The sequence below is a fragment of the Budorcas taxicolor genome, chromosome 6 (genome assembly GCF_023091745.1).
Source record: "Budorcas taxicolor isolate Tak-1 chromosome 6, Takin1.1, whole genome shotgun sequence".
Classification (NCBI taxonomy): domain Eukaryota; kingdom Metazoa; phylum Chordata; class Mammalia; order Artiodactyla; family Bovidae; genus Budorcas; species Budorcas taxicolor.
This window is the reverse complement of record NC_068915.1, coordinates 64,009,380-64,029,987: the sequence shown is the minus strand read 5'-3', so window position 1 is coordinate 64,029,987 and position 20,608 is coordinate 64,009,380. Positions and strand designations below refer to the sequence as shown.

The 20,608-nt window shown below is 38.2% G+C and overlaps 1 non-coding gene across 1 annotated transcript; it reads right to left on the bottom strand.

Annotated features, from left to right (window-relative positions):
• Positions 1-18,033: 18,033 nt before the first annotated feature.
• Positions 18,034-18,105, bottom strand: TRNAW-CCA (transfer RNA tryptophan (anticodon CCA)). Its single transcript has one exon. It is a non-coding gene; the product is annotated as a tRNA-Trp (tRNA).
• Positions 18,106-20,608: the final 2,503 nt, after the last annotated feature.

Genomic DNA, 20,608 nt, shown 5'->3' with positions numbered 1-20,608 from the left:
AAAGTTTCTAATGGAAGTTGCTTTCATCTTGCCACCGTATGTTAAGCCAAGGCACTGAGAGTGGTGAGCATGAGAAGAAAAACAACTAGATCTTGGTGACATTATTTGAGCTTAAAGAGACCAAACTTCAAGCCAGGTCTACCACTGAATTAATTGAGCCAATAAATATTTTTGCTTATATGCATTTGGCAATAGTTTTCTGCCACCTGTGTCAGAAATATCCTGGTAATACAAATTAACTTATTAGCTTACCCTGGTAATACTATTAATAAAGGAAGAGAGAAACAAATGCGTGGTGTTCCCGCAACACAGACACACACACCCTTCAATGGAGAGTTTTCATCACTATGCTTAGAATACAAGATCAAATCAAACACAAAATAAGCTTATCTTGATGGTGAATCAATATAATTCAGTTGTTGTTTAGATCTAATTTACAAAATCAATAGGTACTTAGTGTCTGGGGTGGGGTCATTTTTTATAAGTATGGAGAAAAAAAGCAGAAGAGCTTTGAGAAAAGGGCATAAAATGTGATAGCACAGTCATTTTGACTTGAGAATTGAATAATATTGCACTTCTAAATGTATGAGCCAAAGAAACTTTCGTAGAAGACTTTCAAGAGATGTACACTTTCCTTAACCTATGAGCACCCATCAATTTGGACAAGAATTCAAATGAGATATCAAGGAGTGCATTGATGGATAAAATTAAAGATTTATCTTTTCTGTCTTTTTATTAACCTCCCTAAAAGAGACACAAACTTATGGTTTGAACAATTAACAGATATTAGTCATCCACTGTTCTCAAGCCTTAATAAGATTTGAAGGCTGACATTTTGAAAACAATAAATGGCTGACTTACTATTAATATATCCCTCTAAGCTGATTGCTTAATATCTCTCTATTTCAATTTTCATCTGTAAACGATGCTAATTATACTTTCCTACCTCCCTTAAGAGCAATGATAATTACTGTTGGTAAAGTACTTAGATTTCCATGGATAAGGGAGATGGTGTAAGGGCAATGTATTATCATCATCATTATCATTGCCCTGAGCAGCTGCTCATTAATGACTACACTTCGAGGAAAAACCCATGAAACGTTTAATTGATAAGAAACAGAAACTGGTCAACCTTAGCCATATTCACTGCCAAGTTTAAGTCCAAGGAGAAAATTTTCTTTTTAATTATATCATCTCAAATGTCATCACAAAAGGAATACAATAGTTTTTAAGTGTTTTAGCAGTTCAGCATTCATTCATTTAGTGAACATTTGTTGAATATTTGTTATGTATCAGGCACTGTCATGGGTCCTGAGCATACAATGCCAAAAAAAAAAAAAAAAAAAGGCCTTTGTGGAGCTTACCTTCTGAAGTGTGTGAAGCTTAATTCACCTGGGCTATTGCTTTATTTCCTACTGATCCAAATTGTAATTATCTTTTAAATTCTTTATCATGCACTCTGTTCCTAATGCCACCTTTTATAACATATCTCAAACCAATTTTACTTTTTCCTTCTCTAGGAATATATATCTTACTTATTTTTCCCAACAATAAATTGCTGCACGGTATGTAAAACTTTCAGGTTTGCTGCCCTTTTCCCCTTAAAAGTGATGGTTCTTTCAATTGCCCAACACACCTACTTAGCACAGTACTGTATACATTGTATGCTCATAAATGATGCTGCAATTAAATATGTAATTCAGTTCAGACAGTTCAGTCACTCAGTCATGTCCGACTCTTTGCGATCCCATGAATCGCAGCATGCCAGGCCTCCCTGTCCATCACCAACTCCCGGAGTTCACTCAGACTCATGTCCATCGAGTCAGTGATGCCATCCAGCCATCTCATCCTCTGTAGGCCCCTTCTCCTCCTGCCCCCAATCCCTCCCAGCATCAAAGTCTTTTCCAATGAGTCAACTCTTCGCATGAGGTGGCCAAAGTACTGGAGTTTCAGCTTCAGCATCATTCCTTCCAAAGAAATCCCAGGGCTGATCTCCTCTAGAATGGACTGGTTGGATCTCCTTGCAGTCCAAGGGACTCTCAAGAGTCTTCTCCAACAACACAGTTCAAATGCATCAATTCTTTGGCACTCTGCCTTCTACACAGTCCAACTCTCACATCCATACATGACCAAAGGAAAACCATGGCCTTCACTAGACAGACCTTAGTCAGCAAAGTAATGTCTCTGCTTTTGAATATGCTGTCTAGGTTGGTCATAACTTTCCTTCCAAGGACTAAGTGTCTTATAATTTCATGGCTGCAGTCACCATCTGCAGTGATTTTGGAGCCCCAAAAAATAAAGTCTGACACTGGTTCCACTGTTTCCCCATCTATTTCCCATGAAGTGATGGGACCGGATGCCATGATCTTAGTTTTCTGAATGTTGAGCTTTAAGCCAACGTTCTCACTCTCCTCTTTCACTTTCATCAAGAGACTCTTTAGTTCTCTTCACTTTCTACCATAAGGGTAGTGTCATCTGCATATCTGAGGTTATTGATATTTCTCCTGGCAATCTTGATTCCAGCTTGTGTTTCTTCCAGTCCAGCATTTCTCATGATGTACTCTGCATATAAGTTAAATAAGTAGGGTGACAATATACAGCCTTGATGTACTCCTTTTCCTATTTGGAACCAGTCTGTTGTTCCATGTCCAGTTCTAACTGTTGCTTCCTGACCTGCATACAGATTTCTCAAGAGGCAGGTCAGGTGGTCTGGTATTTCCATCTCTTTCAAAATTTTCCACAGTTTTTTGTGATCCACACAGTCAAAGGCTTTGGCATAGTCAATAAAGCAGAAATAGATGCTTTTCTGGAACTCTCTTGCTTTTTCCATGATCCAGCAGATGTTGGCAATTTGATCTCTGGTTCCTCTGCCTTTTCTAAAACCAGCTTGAACATCAGGAAGTTCATAGTTCACGTATTGCTGAAGCCTGGCTTGGAGAATTTTGAGCATTACGTTACCAGCATGTGAGATGAGTGCAATTGTTCGGTAGTTTGAGCATTCTTTGGCATTGCCTTTCTTTGGGATTGGAAGGAAAATGAACCTTTTCCAGTCCTGTGGCCACTGCTGAGTTTTCCAAATTTGCTGGCATATTGAGTGCAGCACTTTCTCAGCATCATCTTTCAGGATTTGAAATAGCTCCACTGGAATTCCATCACCTCCACTAGCTTTGTTCGTAGTGATGCTTTCTAAGGCCCACTTGACTTCACATTCCAAGATGTCTGGCTCTAGATGAGTGATCTTACCATCGTGATTATCTGGGTCATGAAGAGCTTTTTTGTCCAGTTCTTCTGTGTATTCTTGCCACCTCTTCTTAATATCTTCTGCTTCTGTTAGATTCATACCATTTCTGTCCTTTATCAAGCCCATCTTTGCATGAAATGTTCCCTTGGTATCTCTAATTTTCTTGAAGAGATGTCTCGTCTTTCCCATTCTGTTGTTTTCCTCTATTTCTTTGCAGTGATCGCTGAAGAAGGCTTTCTTATCTCTCCTTGCTATTCTTTGGAACTCTGCATTCAGATGCTTATATCTTTCCTTTTCTCCTTTGTTTTCACAACTATTTGTAAGGCTTACCCCAGACAACCATTTTGCTTTTTTGCATTTCTTTTGCATGGGGATGGTCTTGATCCCTGTCTCCTGTACAGTGTCATGAACCTCACTCCATAGTTCATCAGGCATTCTATCTATCAGATCTAGGCCCTTAAATCTATTTCTCACTTCCACTGTATAATCATAAGGGATTTGATTTAGGTCATACATGAATGTTCTAGTGGTTTTCCCTACTTTCTTCAATTTCTGTTACTAATATTTCTCTTATTTACTAACTAGTAAATGGAGGTTTGTATAAATCATTGAGAATTTAGAAACGATCTCCAAACATGTGCAACCCTTTGCTATGAAGCCAAGAAAGATTAGGGTTTGAAAAAGTGTCAAATCTAGAAAAATATATTTTCTGGTTCTGCTTCATCACTGCCCACCTGTTATTGCAAGATTTCCTGTTTTAAGCAAGACATTCTCTGCCAAAAATCACTCGTCATCCTGCAGGCTATTTCCTGGCTATCATGACCATGTCAGTTAGCAACCACAGGGCATCCAGGAATTATTTCTTCTACTCTGGCCCTTTTTAGTATTGTTGTTGTTGTTTAGTTGTTAAGTTGTGTCTGATTCTTTTGTGACCCTGTGGACTGTAGCCCACCAGGCTCCTATGTCCAAGGGATTTCTCAGACAAGAATACTGGAGTGAGTTGACCTTCTCTTCTCTAGGGGATATTCCTGACCCAGGGAACAAGCCCGTGGCTCCTGCATTGCAGGCAGATTCTTTACCACTGAGCCATTGGGGAAGCCAGTTAGTGAAGCCCTAGTTGTTTCCAAAGCTATGTGAAGATGCTCTGCATCTACTTAAGCAGGGCCTCCTTTTTCCCAAGTACTTTCAGTGCTACTTCTGCTGGGCAGCACTGTAGCTGCATACTCTGGAACACTGACAACAAACATTCAACTCTATCCAAAGTTAAGGTTTCAAATCCAAATGTTATGTTCAACAGAAAAAGAAAAAAAATGCATTTTTCTTCTAAGAATATCCAGGAAATATTGATTTGAGTCCCTAAATCTTAAGAACTCCTGAGGTAAAATATCTCCACCAGTTTCTATACCTTCTAGTTGATTTCTCCCTTTTTCTCTCTTACCTTCCCACACTTCTCCCTGCTCCCCAGATTATTTAAGTAAGATCTTCATAGCTGGCCAAGAAACACATCTAATAAATAAATATCATCATATGAACAGACTCAATTCTGAAAAATAAAAAGGTGGTATATGGCCAAATGTATCTAATTCTTTTAAGATGAAATTATCTTCTGAAACATTCCTCTGTGAAAAAATGTTTTCTTGCATCATCCTCATTATCTGCCCTGAGCATATCTCAGGCTCAGGCTGAATGGGACATGGACATTAGCAGGATGACTTTTCTGCCCTTTCTTCTGTTTTGTAGGGTCATTAGCTGGGAAAGTATGGGTCAAACTGTCACTCTGCTTCTGTTATTCCACCACATTGACTTTTCAAATATTTAAAGGTTGTGGAAAATAAGATAAACTTTGCTTGTATTGGCCTTAATAAATGGCAACCACATAAAGGTCTATTTAAAAGGAGATCAAACCAGTCAGTTTTAAAGGGAATCAACTCTGAATACTCATTGGAATACACTGGCCACCTGATGTGAACAGCCAACTCATTTGAAAAGACTCTGATACCGAAAAAGATTGAGGGCAGGCAGAGAAGGGGGCAACAGGGGATGAGATGCTTGGATGATATCATTGATTCAGTGGACATGAACCTGGGCAAACTCCAGATGATAGTGAAGGATGGAAGCCTGGCATGCTGTAGACCATACGGTCACAAAGAGTCAGACATGAATAGGTGACTGAATAACAACAACAGAATTTGCGACTGCTATTATTTAAGGTAGAAATAATAATGGAAATTGGGTGAAATCACCTGACATTCAAGGAAGAAGTGGCCAATTATTGCTTTTGTCAATAAAACCACTGCACTTCTAAGTTCTGCCCATACACTTCCTGAAAGCACTGGGTTTAAGAAAGGCAGCAAAATGAGAATCTAATACCACTGAATACCCTTATTGTAGCATTCTATTAAAAGCTGAGTCCAAACACATGTTTTAGTCTTGGAGTCTAAAGGGAGACTTCTATTCTTTTTCACATCCCCTCCTTTCTCAAATTCAAATCTTGAGATCTTTGCACATCCCTAGCAGTTGAATGGGGGTGGGAGGGTGGTGAGTCAGAAACAAAGAAGCAAGATTGCTAGGTTCAATTTTGGCAATGTCAACTTCTGGAACAAGTCACTAAACTTCTCTGTGCCTCATTTTTATTATCTGTGAGATAGGAATAATAATCCTATCCATTTCATACTAAAGTTGCAATGGCTGTATTAATGTAAAATGCTTCAAACAATGGATGATAAATAGAAAGGACTCAAATATTACATATCATAATAATGATCATTATCATTACCTTCATGACATCAGTGCCTGAGCCCACTGAATTGCTTATTTACCTGCAAAGAGGAAGGAAGAAAAAGAGAAAGACCCCTTCTGATTTCTTCAACCCACTTAGCCAGTTTAGCTCACGTGAAGTGGAAGTGAGCAAATCAGATGATGTGATCTCTCACTTAGGCCTCCACCTCAATGCTTCCCAATTAAATATTGTGAACTTGAACTAACCGAACTTCCATGACCTTCTCCTTTAAAGAAAATAACGCAACCTGGTCAAACACAGAGGTGTCTGGGAATACAAAGGAACTGGAGAATAATCCTCATCAACTGCCAAATAATGACATGGGATTCCTCAAACATCCTGAATCAAATTGAAAGGCCAGCTCAGGAGAGCTGAAGAAGAGATGTCTGCAGTTATGTGTTGCTGAATTTAATGTTCTCAAGGAGACAAGTGAGAGAGCCAGGAGACATAGCCATGGGAGAACTAGGGCTAAGTATGAGTGAGGGGAGGATATAGCAAGGCTGTACTCAGGAAAAAAAGACACTGAATGTGAAATACGTGTTTGTGGATGGATAGGAGGCATGTCGTATGTCAGGAGGTGCATGCCCTGTCTCTTCTGAATATATACACATGCATCTATTCATTTCCACGGGTCTGTGTTATAAGGAGAATAGAGAGAAAATGACCTGGTGTGTCTAATGATCATTATTCAACATAACACCTGACCAAACATACCCTGGTCAATCTCCAAGCTATTTTCAACAATAAACTTTCAGACCCTTAAAAAGCCCTAATTTTTCATAATCATTGTCATAGATTTCATTGTTAAGCATAAAGGCCACTATTCTAAGGATAAAGCTAATTATATCTCTACTACTTTTAGTCACCCACAAAATTGGGCAGCTCAGTAGCAAATAAACAGATTATTTTTCATCAATCAAAAAGGAAAAATTCAAATTCCTATCTCTTTCACAGAGATGTATCTCTAAGAATGTCTGCTCTGTAGCCTTTCATGGAAGGAAACCATTTATATCACCTCTGATGTGGAAAACAATGATGCCAAGAAGGTAAAACAGAAGTGTACTGATCCTACCTTGCTAATTAGTGTTCCCAGTGAAACAAAATCAGATTAATCATCTGATCGCTCTTTGAAGAGCTCTCAAGGGAACTGTGCCTAAGGTGAGATCATGCCGGAACACCCATATTTTGTATCCTTCCACACAAGGCAAAGCAAGTTATCAAAGTAATAACGGAACCCATCACAAAAGAACAGACTGCTCTGAAGTAGACTGCAAGTGACAACACTGAGCTGTTCTTTACACTGAGCTAGACTTATTTTCTCATTTCAATTCCTTCTTGGGAAAGTGATGAATCAAGCATTATGTGTGCGTGCATATGTGCATCTCTACGTGTGTGTGTCCTCCAAACTCTATAATCATAGCACATTTACTTAGTGACTGATATTTTGAAAGACACCATTTTTCTCTTGCTCTGTAATAGGAGAGCACCTCTTTTCTTCAGTGTCTGATCTCTGGTTGTACCAAGTTAAATGTGGCTTTTGATCACATTGAGGTAGAACTATTTGTTATTATGAGTAGTGGTTGCACAGCAGTAGATCATCATTAAGCAAAGGTATTTTTCTTAAAACCCATACATTTTTAAAATAAGGTTGCTTGAACATGAGGCATAAGAAAAAAATATTCAGCAATATTTACCCCAGGATAAAATTTTCTTTTTTAAGCCAGTATGACACCATCAAGACTGATATCTACTTCATTAATAAAAACCAATGTATTATTATGGAATCAATGGCTTAAGATTATTTTAGGACAGTATACAATATCAAAACCCTTTCATTATCAACCTAAATATTGAAACAATTTGACACCCTGTATTTAATCTGATGAAGACTTCTCTCAAAGATGCCTGTGATATCCTTTTTTAACTAACATTAAGATAAATTTCTTGAAAAGAAACTTTAAAATGCTTCCAGGGAAACAGACAATTTGGAAGAAAGGGGTACCACTCAGCCATTAAAAAGAATACATTTGAATCAGTTCTAATGAGGTGGATGAAACTGCAGCCTATTATACAGAGTGAAGCAAGCCAGAAAGAAAAATACCAATACAGTATACTAACACATATATATGGAATTTCTAAAGATGGTAACGATAACCCTGTATGCGAGACAGCAAAAGAGATACAGATGTATAGAACAGTCTTTTGGACTCTGTGGGAGAGGGAGAGGGTGAGATGATTTGGGAGAATGGCACTGAAACATGTGTAATAGCATATGTGAAACGAATCACGAGTCCAGGTTTGATGCACGATACAGGATGCTCGGGGCTGGTGCACTGGGATGACCCAGAGGGATGGTATGGGGAGCGAGGAGGGAGGGGGTTCAGGATGGGGAACACAGGTATACCCGTGGCGGATTCATGTTGATGTATGGCAAAACCAATACAATATTGTAAAGTAGCCTCCAATAAATAAATTTATATTTAAAAAAAATTTTTTTAAGGCAACTGTGCTTTTCTCTTTCAAGTCTGTTACTTTCTTCTTTAACATTCAGTCTCTCCTCTTACTTTCTGTATCTGGACCATCATCTTTCCCTCTTAGACCTGTATGAAACTAGCCACTATTTCTTGCAAAGATTTGGACACAACCAAAGTGACTTAACCAAAGCATCTGGTCCCATCACTTCATGGGAAATAGATGGGGAAACAGTGGAAACAGTGTCAGACTTTATTTTGGGGGGCTCCAAAATCACTGCAGATGGTGATTGAAGCCAGAAATTAAAAGACGCTTACTCCTTGGAAGGAAAGTTATGACCAACCTAGATAGCATATTCAAAAGCAGAGACATTACTTTGCCAACAAAGGTCCGTCTAGTCAAGGCTATGGTTTTTCCAGTAGTCGTGTATGGATGTGAGAGTTGGAATGTGAAGAAAGCTGAGCGCCGAAGAATTGATGCATTTGAACTGTGGTGTTGGAGAACACTCTTGAGGGTCCCTTGGACTGCAAGGAGATCCAACCAGTCCATTCTAATGGAGATCAGTCCTGGGTGTTCTTTGGAAGGAATGATGCTAAAGCTGAAGCTCCAGTACTTTGGCCACCTCATGTGAAGAGTTGACTCATTGGAAAAGACTTTGATGCTGGGAGGATTGGGGGCAGGAGGAGAAGGGGACGACAGAGGATGAGATGGCTGGATGGCATCACCAACTGGATGGACGCGAGTCTGAGTGAATTCCGGGAGTTGGTGATGGACAGGGAGGCCTGGCCTGCTGCGATTCATGGGATCGCAAAGAGTCGGACACGACTGAGCGACTGAACTGAACTGAAAGCGACTTAACACACACGCACCATTTCTTGTAAATCTTTAACTTACATAAAATGATGCTTTTTATAAATTATTTTAAAGGTTAGAATTTCATGTCAAAGTAAACATATTTAGAAGATTTTATGATTTCGTGATTATCCTTTCATAAGTTTTAGGCAACTGTTAAAGACAATCAAATATACATATTGCATGTAGGCACTAAGATTATCATTTTCCTAGTATTTTGCAACTGGGTAAAGCACAATTCATAATAATTATTCTCTCTTGCAGATATGTTTTACCAACCCAACGGGGCTGTAAAGTTGACTTTATATATTTTTCCATAATTCCAATAGCAGGTAACATGGTTGCAAGTGTATAAGAGCGGGCAGTGGTAACCATTATGGGAAAAAAGGTGATATGATCTCATAGTGCAACAAATAAAATCTTGAGTTACTAAGAGCTATCATCCTAAGAATTGCTGAGGTTTGCAAAAAGGCAAAAGAAAAAAAGAACAAATTGGGAGGGGTGTTTTTAAAAGAAACACTTTATGATAATCTAGTATTCCTCTACTTTATTTTGTAATATACCAACATAAGGATTTTGTCATAATTAAAAATGTATTTAATATGTTTTTTAAATGACTTTTTGCTTTTTGAAAACAAAAAAAGCATTATTTTTATTAAAAAGCAGAGACATTACCTTGCCAGGTCAATATCATCAAAGCTATGGCTTTTCCATTAGTCCTGTATGGATGTGAGCATTGGACCATAAAGAAAGCTGAGTGTCGAAGAATTGATGCTTTTGAACTGTGGTGTTGGAAAGACTTTTAAGAGCCGCTTTGACTGCAAGGAGATCAAACTAGTCAATCCTAAAGGAAATCAGTCCTGAATAGTCATTAGGACTGATGCTAAAGCTGAAACTCCAATACTTTGGCCACCTGATGCAAAGAACTGACTCTTTAGAAAAGACCCTGCTGCTAGGAAAGATTGAAGGCAGGAGGAGAAAGGGATGAAAGAGGATGAGATGGTAGGATGATATCAACAGCTCTATGGACATGAGTTTGAGCAAGCTCTGGGAGTCAGTGATAGACAGGGAAGCCTAGCATGCTTCAGTACATGGGGTCACTGTGTTGGACACGACTGAGTAACTGAACTGAACTGAAAGTGATATCACAGGCTCCCTGGTGATATGCTACAAAGTAAATTTTGTTTCATCTTCCCAAATTCATATTGAAGCCCTAAAACCCTATGCAATGGTATTAATATTAGGAGCCTAGGCCTATGGGAGATAATTAGGCTTAAATGAGGTCATGAGGGTGGAACCCCAAGATGGGTTAGTTCCCTTATAAAAAATGATACTGTATTTCCTTCCCTCCTTTTTCCATCACCATGCAAAGATATAGCAGGAGGGTAGTTGTCTGCAAGCCAGGTAAAGGGCCCCCACCAGGAACTCAATCAGCTGGCACCTTGATCTGGAACTTCCCAAGCTCCAGAACTGTAATAAATATATTTCTAGTGTTAAGTTGGAGAAGGCAATGATGCCCCACTCCAGTACTCTTGCCTGGAAAATCCCATGGACGGAGGAGCCTGGTAGGCTGCAGTCCATGGGGTCGCCATGAGTTGGACACAACTGAGTGACTTCACTTTCACTTTTCACTTTCATGCATTGGAGAAGGAAATGGCAACCCACTCTGGTGTTCTTGTTTGGAGAATCCCAGGGATGAGGGAGCCTGGTGGGCTGCTGTCTATGGCATTGCACACAGTCAGACACGACTAAAGTGACTTAGCAGCAGCAGCAGTGTTAAGTTACTCAATTAAGTATTTTAATAGTCTAGAGTGGGCTGCCATCTATGGGGTCACACAGAGTCGGACACAACTGAAGTGACTTAGCAGCAGCAGCAGCAGCAGCAGAGTTAAGATATGGTATTAAAGAAAATCTCCCACAAAGGATATCCAAGGTATCTCCGTGATAAAATTTAGAAAATGAAATAATCTTAGGAGTCGTTTCCAAGAAAATTACAGAAAATAACCATCTTCTGAAAGACAAATATTTTCTTTAAAAGTCTATTCTGCAAACAGAAGGCTGTTAGACAACCAAAATAACTACTCTTTAATTTTCCTAATGAGTCTCCTTCATTTTATTTAAGATTTAAGTTTTTAGGCAAACATTAATCTGCCTCAAATAAGTAAATAAATTTTCAATTAATTATTGGAAGTATGCTAAAGCTGCTATAATAAAATTTATTCTATCCTTCAGGAAATAGATATATTTTTCAGTGAATATCTTTATAAAAGTATCTAGTTATCTGAAGCATAGGTCTTTTGTCTGAAAAAAAAAATATGACATGACAATTTCCTGTATCACTTTTGGAGGCATGTAGTAAAAAAGCAAGTAATAATTCTGAATACTGTATATCATTAATGTATTCAAAATTACATATTAAATGCTTTCTATGTGTTTGGAACTACGCTATGAGCCAAGTTAGATAACTGGTGTACAATGCTAAACCTGTGAGATATCTTACAACACAGAATGGTATCATAAGCCAATTGCCATTTCTGGAAAATAGAGTATCTCATTTTTGCCTCATCTGCAGAGCCCAGGTGTTATTTTTTTAATCAAATGCATCATAGGAAAAAGCCCTCAGCATTTCTAAAGCAGGAGAAAAGAAAAAGAAGCAGCTAAAAGAAATGGAGCATAAAGTGGAGAAAGGGTTTTGGAAAACTCAGTTCTCAAAAAAGCTTTCATGGTATGCAATTTATTCATGGCTCCTGCTGGATTGGGTGCACAGTGTTTGCCTATTCTCTTGATTGTGGTAATCATCTAAAATGTCTCAGCTCATAACCCAAGACGGGAGGCCTTGCTGCTCAACTATGAAGTTATCCCTCCAAAGCAATATTCTGTACACCAAGAGGCTATGAAACAGACAAACAGATGTGTCTGAGGCCAGTAGACCTCAAGAGATTGTCTGCTGCTGAAATTCACTGGGCCCCCAGGATTCATCACAATGTTCCTCAACTACTTGATGTCCTTCCTTTATTTTGTGTCTTTGTTTAGAAAAGAGGTGAAAAAGAAAGGCCAGAGCAATTACTTGATTAAAGAGAAAAAGATTTCACAGTATACAAGATGAAAGACTGAACTTCCATGTATATTTTCTGAATTTCTTATATATCATTACCATGTGTTTAAAGTAGCATGTACTCTAAGTATATACTATAGGAAATTCAGGAACATTCTAGCTATATTTATTATTATTGAAAAAGGAAATGGCAACCCACTCTAGTATTCTTGCCTGGAGAATCCCATGGACCGAGGAATCTGGTGGGCGTTCATGCGGTTGCAAAGAGTCAGACATGACTGAAGCAACTCAACACACACACATACTTATTCTTATTTATTTGTAAAACATCTGTTAAATGCTTCATGATTTAGTCCTTGAAGCAATTCAAGTTGGTTCTCAACTTGCAAGAAGAAGTATTTTTATTCCTAGGTTTTAGCAGAGATGAAATATCAGGAATATACTTAATTGGTAAGTGGTGGGTCTGAATTGAACCCCAGTTGCCTAAATTTCAGTCTAGCCTTCTTTCATGTTTCTGGCCACTCCTCTGTGACACTGGCAACATGATTCAACATCGAACAGAAGTGGATTTACAAGTAACTACAAAGTCTCTCCTTAGCTGAACTCGGTAGTGCTGACTGTGTGCACTTTACAGGAGATCTAAGAATAGCAGCAACACTCAGAGAGGAAACGGCAGTCCTATCCTCAAAGCAGTAAGACGCTATCTGACTCAGTCTTGAAGAGTCTGTGTAAATAACGTGAACAAACATCATAGCGACCACACATTACTGACAGCCACTATATTCTAGATCACTCAGTGAGAGCTCCACAAATGCTAAAAATGTCAGCTTAGCCAAAATGAGAGTCATCCTTAGAAATGGCTATGGAATACAATTAGTAAAAATAAGTTACTCAGAGTAAAGTTAGCTGTGCAAGGATATTTATGAAACCAAAGGCAAATAATTATTAAAGGGCAACAAAGGGAGCATCATACAAGATGGGCTGAAACCTACCAAATCCTATCTGTAGTCAATAGAAAAGCCCCTTCCTTACTCCCAAAAGTCCCAGAAACAAAAATAGACTTTCAGGGACAGATGCATCTAGTCAAGAATAGACCTGCAAGGACAATTATAGTCTTGAAGTTCAATACTCAGGATTAGATTAGAAAGTAGGGCCTGGGGAAAGCTGAGACTTTTACCAAATTAAAAAATACTTGTTAGTAACTCTATCTGGCACTAGGAGTTTCTTTCTTTAGCATTTAAACCAATTCAGAAATCCTCTATGGCTTTTTTCATAGTTGCAACAATATACATGTCACACTCACAACTTCAGTGGTTTGACTCTTTTCTATTTCAGTATTAATAAAAATGTCCCATTAATAAAATTGTCCAAGTTGATCTCTCTGGTAAAGGAAGCTAACTGATATGACAAATAGTCTCAAAAATATATAGTGACGATCACAGTGGAAGTTTAATTTTTGCTCACATAAATAATCCAAAGAGATGTTCCAAACAACATTGGATTCTTCTCACTAAGTGGTTCAGGGATCCAGGCTCCTTCTATCTAGTCTGAAATACCCTAGGGTCTCATCATCATTTGCATTTAGCCAGTGAAGGGGAAAGAAAGTGAAGGCACATTAGCTTGATCTTGAAATGCACACATCTCTTCTACTCATAGACTTGGTCACACCTGACAGTAATTGAGACTGGGAAATATTTCCTACTTATATCTCGAAAGTAAAGAGAAGAAAGTGGATTTAAGTGAGTTTTGTAGAAGTTTTTGTCAAAGAATCTCTTTTTTTTCATTACATGTGTGGATGGCTAGTCAGCTATAAATGTGACAATAGTGAAAGTCGCTTGGTTGTGTCCAACTCTTTGCAACCCCATGGACTGCAGCCTGCCAGGCTTATCTGACCATGGAAATCTCCAGGCAAAAATCCTGGAGTGAGTAGCTGTTTCCTTCTCTAGGGTATCTTTCCAACCCAGGGATCAAGTTCAGGTCACCCGCATTACAAGTGGATTCTTCACCAGCTGAGCTACAAGGGAGGCCCCAGTAGTAATGGTAAAAGACTGGAGTACTTATAAAATAAGAGACAGCCAGACAAACCTGAAGTGCAGTATAGTAAATACCAACCAAAGCAGCAGAGCTAAGCACTCTGTTAATGGCTAAAAAACAGCCACGGCCTCAACCTCTTTCGTTTTTTAAGTCTTTATTTTATTTGTTATAATATTGCTTCTTTTTATGTTTTGGTTTTTTTGGCCACCAGACATATGGGATCTGAGCTCCCTGACCAGGGATCAAACTCAGAGCCACTGTATCAGAAGGAAAAGTCTTAATCACTAGACCAACAGAGAAGCCTCTTTTTTTTTTTTTTTTTTTTAAATACTGTATGATCCAGCAATGCCACTACTGGGCATATCCCTGAGAAAGCCATAATGCAAAAAGATGTGGGACCCAGGACGAACTTCATCACTTAAGATCAGGTGAGAGATTGCTATGGTATTTGGAAGGAGCTAAATGAGAGGCTGATGTGTAAACTGGGTAGGGATTCAATCCTTGGAAGTAAGTTTAAGCTTGCAAATTTACACTCTCATCACATCAGCAAATATTTGAAGGTTATTAATATTTCCTAAAATCCTAAGCCAGTTGATGACCTTGTTCTTCTCAATGACTTCAGAGCCAGGACAGGAAACAATGTCAACAATACAGAACCTTTCCAAAATTCAAGGGAGAATGCATGTGGTTTAAACAGAGGATGGAAAATCAGGGGGTTAGTCAATAACAGCCAGCTGAGAATGCCAGTCTCCCACTGGCACTTACCCACAGGGTTTTGAATCATTTCATCACTTGCCTCTGGAACACTCTTCTCTGCTCAGGAAGACTATCCTAACACTCATGGTGAGAAACCACCTACTACAAATTTAGAAGTTTCACTTTCAACACTTAGAAAGGTACTGAAGATATCTGAGTCAGTAACAATACCAAGTCTTATTCTTACACTTACTTCCTCTTTTGGTAGAATTGGGCTATGGTCACCAACATTAGGGGATTAGAGTAAACTGCTTTCATTTTAATTTTCCCCTAATCAATCCATTCTCAAATATAGAAAATATATTGTAAAAGAATAATACGTTTTGTGTCCAATGCAGAGCAGAAGATAATATAATTGGAGTGGTGGAGGAGGTGATTGGATAGTGTTATATCATTTCTGGAAATAGAGATATCTTTAAGTATTCTCTTTGAATCACTTAGATTTGAGAGTTAGATTCACCAACATGTACTTTTACTACACACACACACACACACACACACACACACACCTGAATATGAAATGGAGCACAAAGAAACCGTAGTAAATTGGTTCAAAGAAGCTTTGTGATTTGAACCTAGGTCATTCCATTCTAAAATCCCCAAAAGAATAAAAAAGGCAAAATATCAATCTGGCTTAACTGGATTTACAAACATAACTGAATGACTTCTGTGTAAAGAAGCTTTTTTCTCCCAAACACTGAAATAGTCTGCTTTGTGTAAGATATTTCCATTACTTTTCTTTACTTTTTGTTTTTACTTTGCTAGAGAATCTGCTTATATGAAAATCATGTAAATGAAAAGGCCAAAGATTAACATTACAGAATTATAGTATTTAAAAAAACAAATTTCACTTCTGCAAAGCAATTGGAATTTCTCTATTTTTTAGTAAACAGTCCAAGAAATAACTTGAGCTTAATACTTTAAATTTTTAAATTTTTCATACAATTAGGGACATAGCTACATATAGAACTATGCTGTGTTAGGTTCACGGACACCACTGATTATTTGACAGTGTCTTCAGCCTTTTTGTTCACATTACATTAAATATTATAATTTTTCTGTCTACTTTACCTTTCACAGTGCTAATTCCAATTTGAAGCATAGAACTGTTACTTGCGTTTCAATTTATTTGATCTTCTCTAAAAGCCTTAGGCTATTTGAATTGAAAGCTTAAGTGATTCAAATGTGAGTGAGCAGAATTTCTGTTCTCTAAAATACAAATCCAAATGGTAAAACAGCATCCCTTATACCATAAGCAGATCTTGATAAATAGATGGAAAAATACAAAATGTCAATATATTCAAAACATGTTTTAAATTTTAATTTGCATTTGGTTTAAATCATATTTTACTGTTGCAGAATAAACTGACTTTCCAGAAATATTATTATCCTCTAGTTAAAAAAAATTAGTGTGCTACACCTTTAAGTTACCTAATTTTAGACTAAAGAATCTCTCTCCCCATTTATTGTCATCTGTACATTTCAATATTGGCAATAACAGAAAGTTTCTCTATTATAATACAGTAACACATTTTAGTAAAAAGTTTGCATTAATTCTGTAACATTTTTCTTTTTAACTTTCAACTCATTGAAGCATGAACATCTTTTGCCTGTATAATTGGGTTTTCGTGTGAAAAACAAAGTTTTTGAACTGGCACTAGAGAACAAATTTAATTAAGACAGTTCCTATAATGATCACAACATCTGTGCCATAGCCAAATAATTTTCACTGCTTACATTTCTAAGATCTTTATTTGAGAATCTACATAAGCTTCATTTAGCTCATGATACTGGACAGTTATTTGCAATTTTGAAATCTACTGAAGCAATTTGGTGACTATATACGTTCATGGAACGTTAATTATAAGAAGTAGCTAGATATTTTAAAATTCTACTTTAACAAATTATATAAAAATAAAACTCAAGGAAAGGAAAATTAGTTAAAGACAATCTGATCTAGAGAAGCTGTACATATGTAAAAATCAACTCGCCATAAAATTATTACTGGAGAACCATAAAGTTTTTGTACTGAGAATTATTTCTTCCTCCATTCATCTTTATAAGGGAGGAGAAAGAGGTGCTTGCATGTGAATAGAGACATAAATATATATTTAATAAAGGAGGAACACTGCTGTAACCAAAAAAAGTAATGATTAAAATGTTTGGGAAAAAGAAAAAAACAAAAATATAATGTAAGATTTTTGTTTGGCGGGGGAAGAGGTGTGCAGTAAGGAGAGAAATTAATCAGTTGGAGGACCCGATGAGGAAGATAAGGAAATGGAGAGGCAGGTGTGATATCTGTGTGTGTGCATGTGCTCAGTTGCTTCAGTCGTGTCCAGACTCTTCGCAACCCCATGAACTGCAGCCCACCAGGCTCCTCTCTCCATGGAATTCTCCAGGCAGGAATACTGGAGAGGGTTGACATTTCATTCCCCATACTCAATATTTTTAAGGTTTTACAATGCCTAGAAGTTCTGTTTTCAGTGTTGAAAGGATATTTTCAATGTAGTAGGTGAGAGTTGACTCTTTAGAAGTAATACACCCAAAAAAAAAAAAAATCAGTCAATAAATGGGTAATTTGTTGAGAAAGTGCAGGAGCACATAAGTATGGACACATATGTGTTTCAACACAGCTAAAGCCATAACACAAACAAATGGAATGTAAAAAGTTTAGTCAATTCAAAACACAATCAATTACCTTCGTGAGGTGAGGTGAGGTGAAGTCGCTCAGTCGTGTCCGACTCTTTGCGACCCCGTGGACTGTAACCTACTAGGCTTCTCTGTCCATGGGATTCTCCAGGCAAGAATACTGGAGTGGATTGCCATTTCCTTCTCCAGGGGATCATCCCAACCCAGGGATCGAACCCGGGTCTCCTGCATTGGAGGCAGATGCTTTAACCTCTAAGCCACCAGGGAAGCCTAAAAGAGAGTACCAAGCAGAAAAACATCTATTTACTAATGTCCAAGTCAGAGAGACACTGTAGAACTCAACTGATAACCTGAAATGAAAGAATTTGACAACCAAAACCTACTGGAGCATATGCTTTATGAAGGTAGGGACTTCTATTTTCTTCATTGCCATATCATTAGCCTAGAAAAGAGTGCCTGGTATAAAGCAGATGCTTCTCCAGGGGATCTTCCTGACCCAGGGATCAAAACCGTTTCCTGTGTCTCCTGCATTGGCAGGCAAATCCTTTACCACTGAGCCATGTCTGGCTTAGAGGTTGTCAATACAGCTAAAATGTTTACTTTAAAATTAATTTAAAGTATATAAATAAGAAATGGTCTTGCAAGTCCTTAAATACACCAGGTTCACCATGCCTTGAAGCTTTGTATTTACTATTCCCAGCTTGGAATACTTTTTCCTCCAGAGTTTCATAGCTCACCCTTTTGTTTTGTCCACATGATAACTATCTTGTCTTGTTTAATCTCATCTGCTAATTGAAGATCTTCCTAGACACCTTTTTATATAGAAACACAATACACACTCTCTCCCTATATAATTTGCTCTGTCATACTTTCCTCCACAGATCTAATCAGCATGTAATGTACATATTTCTCCCACTATATGATAATGGTACATTCCTATGAGACCTTTCCTGATATAAACTGGCATAAAGTGAAGAAGCAATTAACTTAGGATACATCTTGCTAACAGATGCACAGAATCACACAAAATAAAGCACAGATGCTCGTAGATACAGTTCAAAGCTATGGCAGCTTGATGCTGAGTGTAGTTCCCAGGAAGGTGCTTGGTGGTGCCCTACTCTCTCTGCTCTAGGTGTGTGCTGCCACTATAAGGGCTCAATGCAAAATAAATGCTGTATGTTATTTTTGCTTTTAACTTTCTGGAAAAGTGAAAATCTTCTTTGGGTTTCTATCACTGAGTGAAAACAGTCACTAATATAGGTCTTTGTAAATGCAAAGTGATGTAAAGCAAACTTTCAATAAGATAGACAGACCAGTAATTCTTATTTTCTTTTATTGTCTATTCCCCCACTTGAATGGGTTTTCATGAGGGCTAGAATTTTTGTCTACTTTGTACTTTGATATATCTTTAAGTACAGAGATCAGTACATAGTACAGATAGCAAGCACTTATCAATATTATGGAATAAACGAACAAGGAGATTCCTTGAGAACGTGACTACTTCCAAATGCAACAACGGAATCCCATGTACAGATTTGAAAAGGCAGTTCAGTTCAGTTCAGTTGCTCAGTAGTGTCTGACTCTTTGTGACTCCATGAACCACAGCACACCAGGCTTCCCTGTCCATCACCAACTCCTGGAGTCCACCCAAAACCATGTCCATTGAGTCGGTGATGCCATCGAACCATCTCATCCTCTGTCATCCCCTTTTCCTCCTGCCTTCAATCTTTCCCAGCATCAGGGTCTTTTCAAATGAGTCAGCTCTTCACATCAGGTGGCCAAGGTATTGGAGTTTCAGCTTCAGCATGAGTCCTTCCAATAAATATTCAGGACTGATTTGCTTTAGGATGGACTGGTTGGATCTCCTTGCAATCCAAGGGACTCTCAAGAGTCTTCTCCAACACCACAGTTCAAAAGCATCAATTCTTCAGCGCTCAGCTTTCTTTATAGTCCAACTTTCACATCCATACATGACCACTGGAAAAACCATAGCCTTGACTAGATGGACCTTTGTTGACAAAGTAATGTCTCTGCTTCTTAATATGCTGTCTAGGTTGGTCATAACCTTCCTTCCAAGTAGTAAGCATCTTTTAATTTCACGGCTACAATCACCATCCGCAGTGATTTTGGAGCCCCCCCAAAAAATAAAGTCTGACACTGTTTCCACTGTTTCCCCATCTATTTGCCATGAAGTGATGGGACCGGATGCCATGATCTTAGTTTTCTGAATGTTGAGCTTTAACCCAACTTTTTCACTGTCCTCTTTCACTTTCATCAAGAGGTTCTTTAGTTCTTCTTCACTTTCTGCCATAAGGGTGGTGTCATCAGCATATCTGAGGTTATTGATATTTCTCCCAGCAGTCTTGATTCCAGCCTGTGCTTCCTCCAGCCCAGCGTTTCTCATGATGTACTCTGCATAGAAGTTAAATAAGCAGGGTGACAATATACAGCCTTGACATACTCCTTTTCTTATTTGGAACCAGTCTGTTGTTCCAAGTGCAGTTCTAACTGTCGCTACCTGACCTGCATATAGGTTTCTCAAGAGGCAGGTCAGGTGGTCTGGTATGCCCATCTCTTTCAGAATTTTCCACAGTTTATTGTGATCCACACAGTCAAAGGCTTTGGCATAGTCAATAAAGCAGAAATAGATGTTTTCCTGGAACTCTCTTGCTTTTTTGATGATCCAGTGGATGTTGACAATTTGATCTCTTGTTCCTCTGCCTTTTCTAAAACCAGCTTGAACATTTGGAAGTTCACGGTTCACGTATTG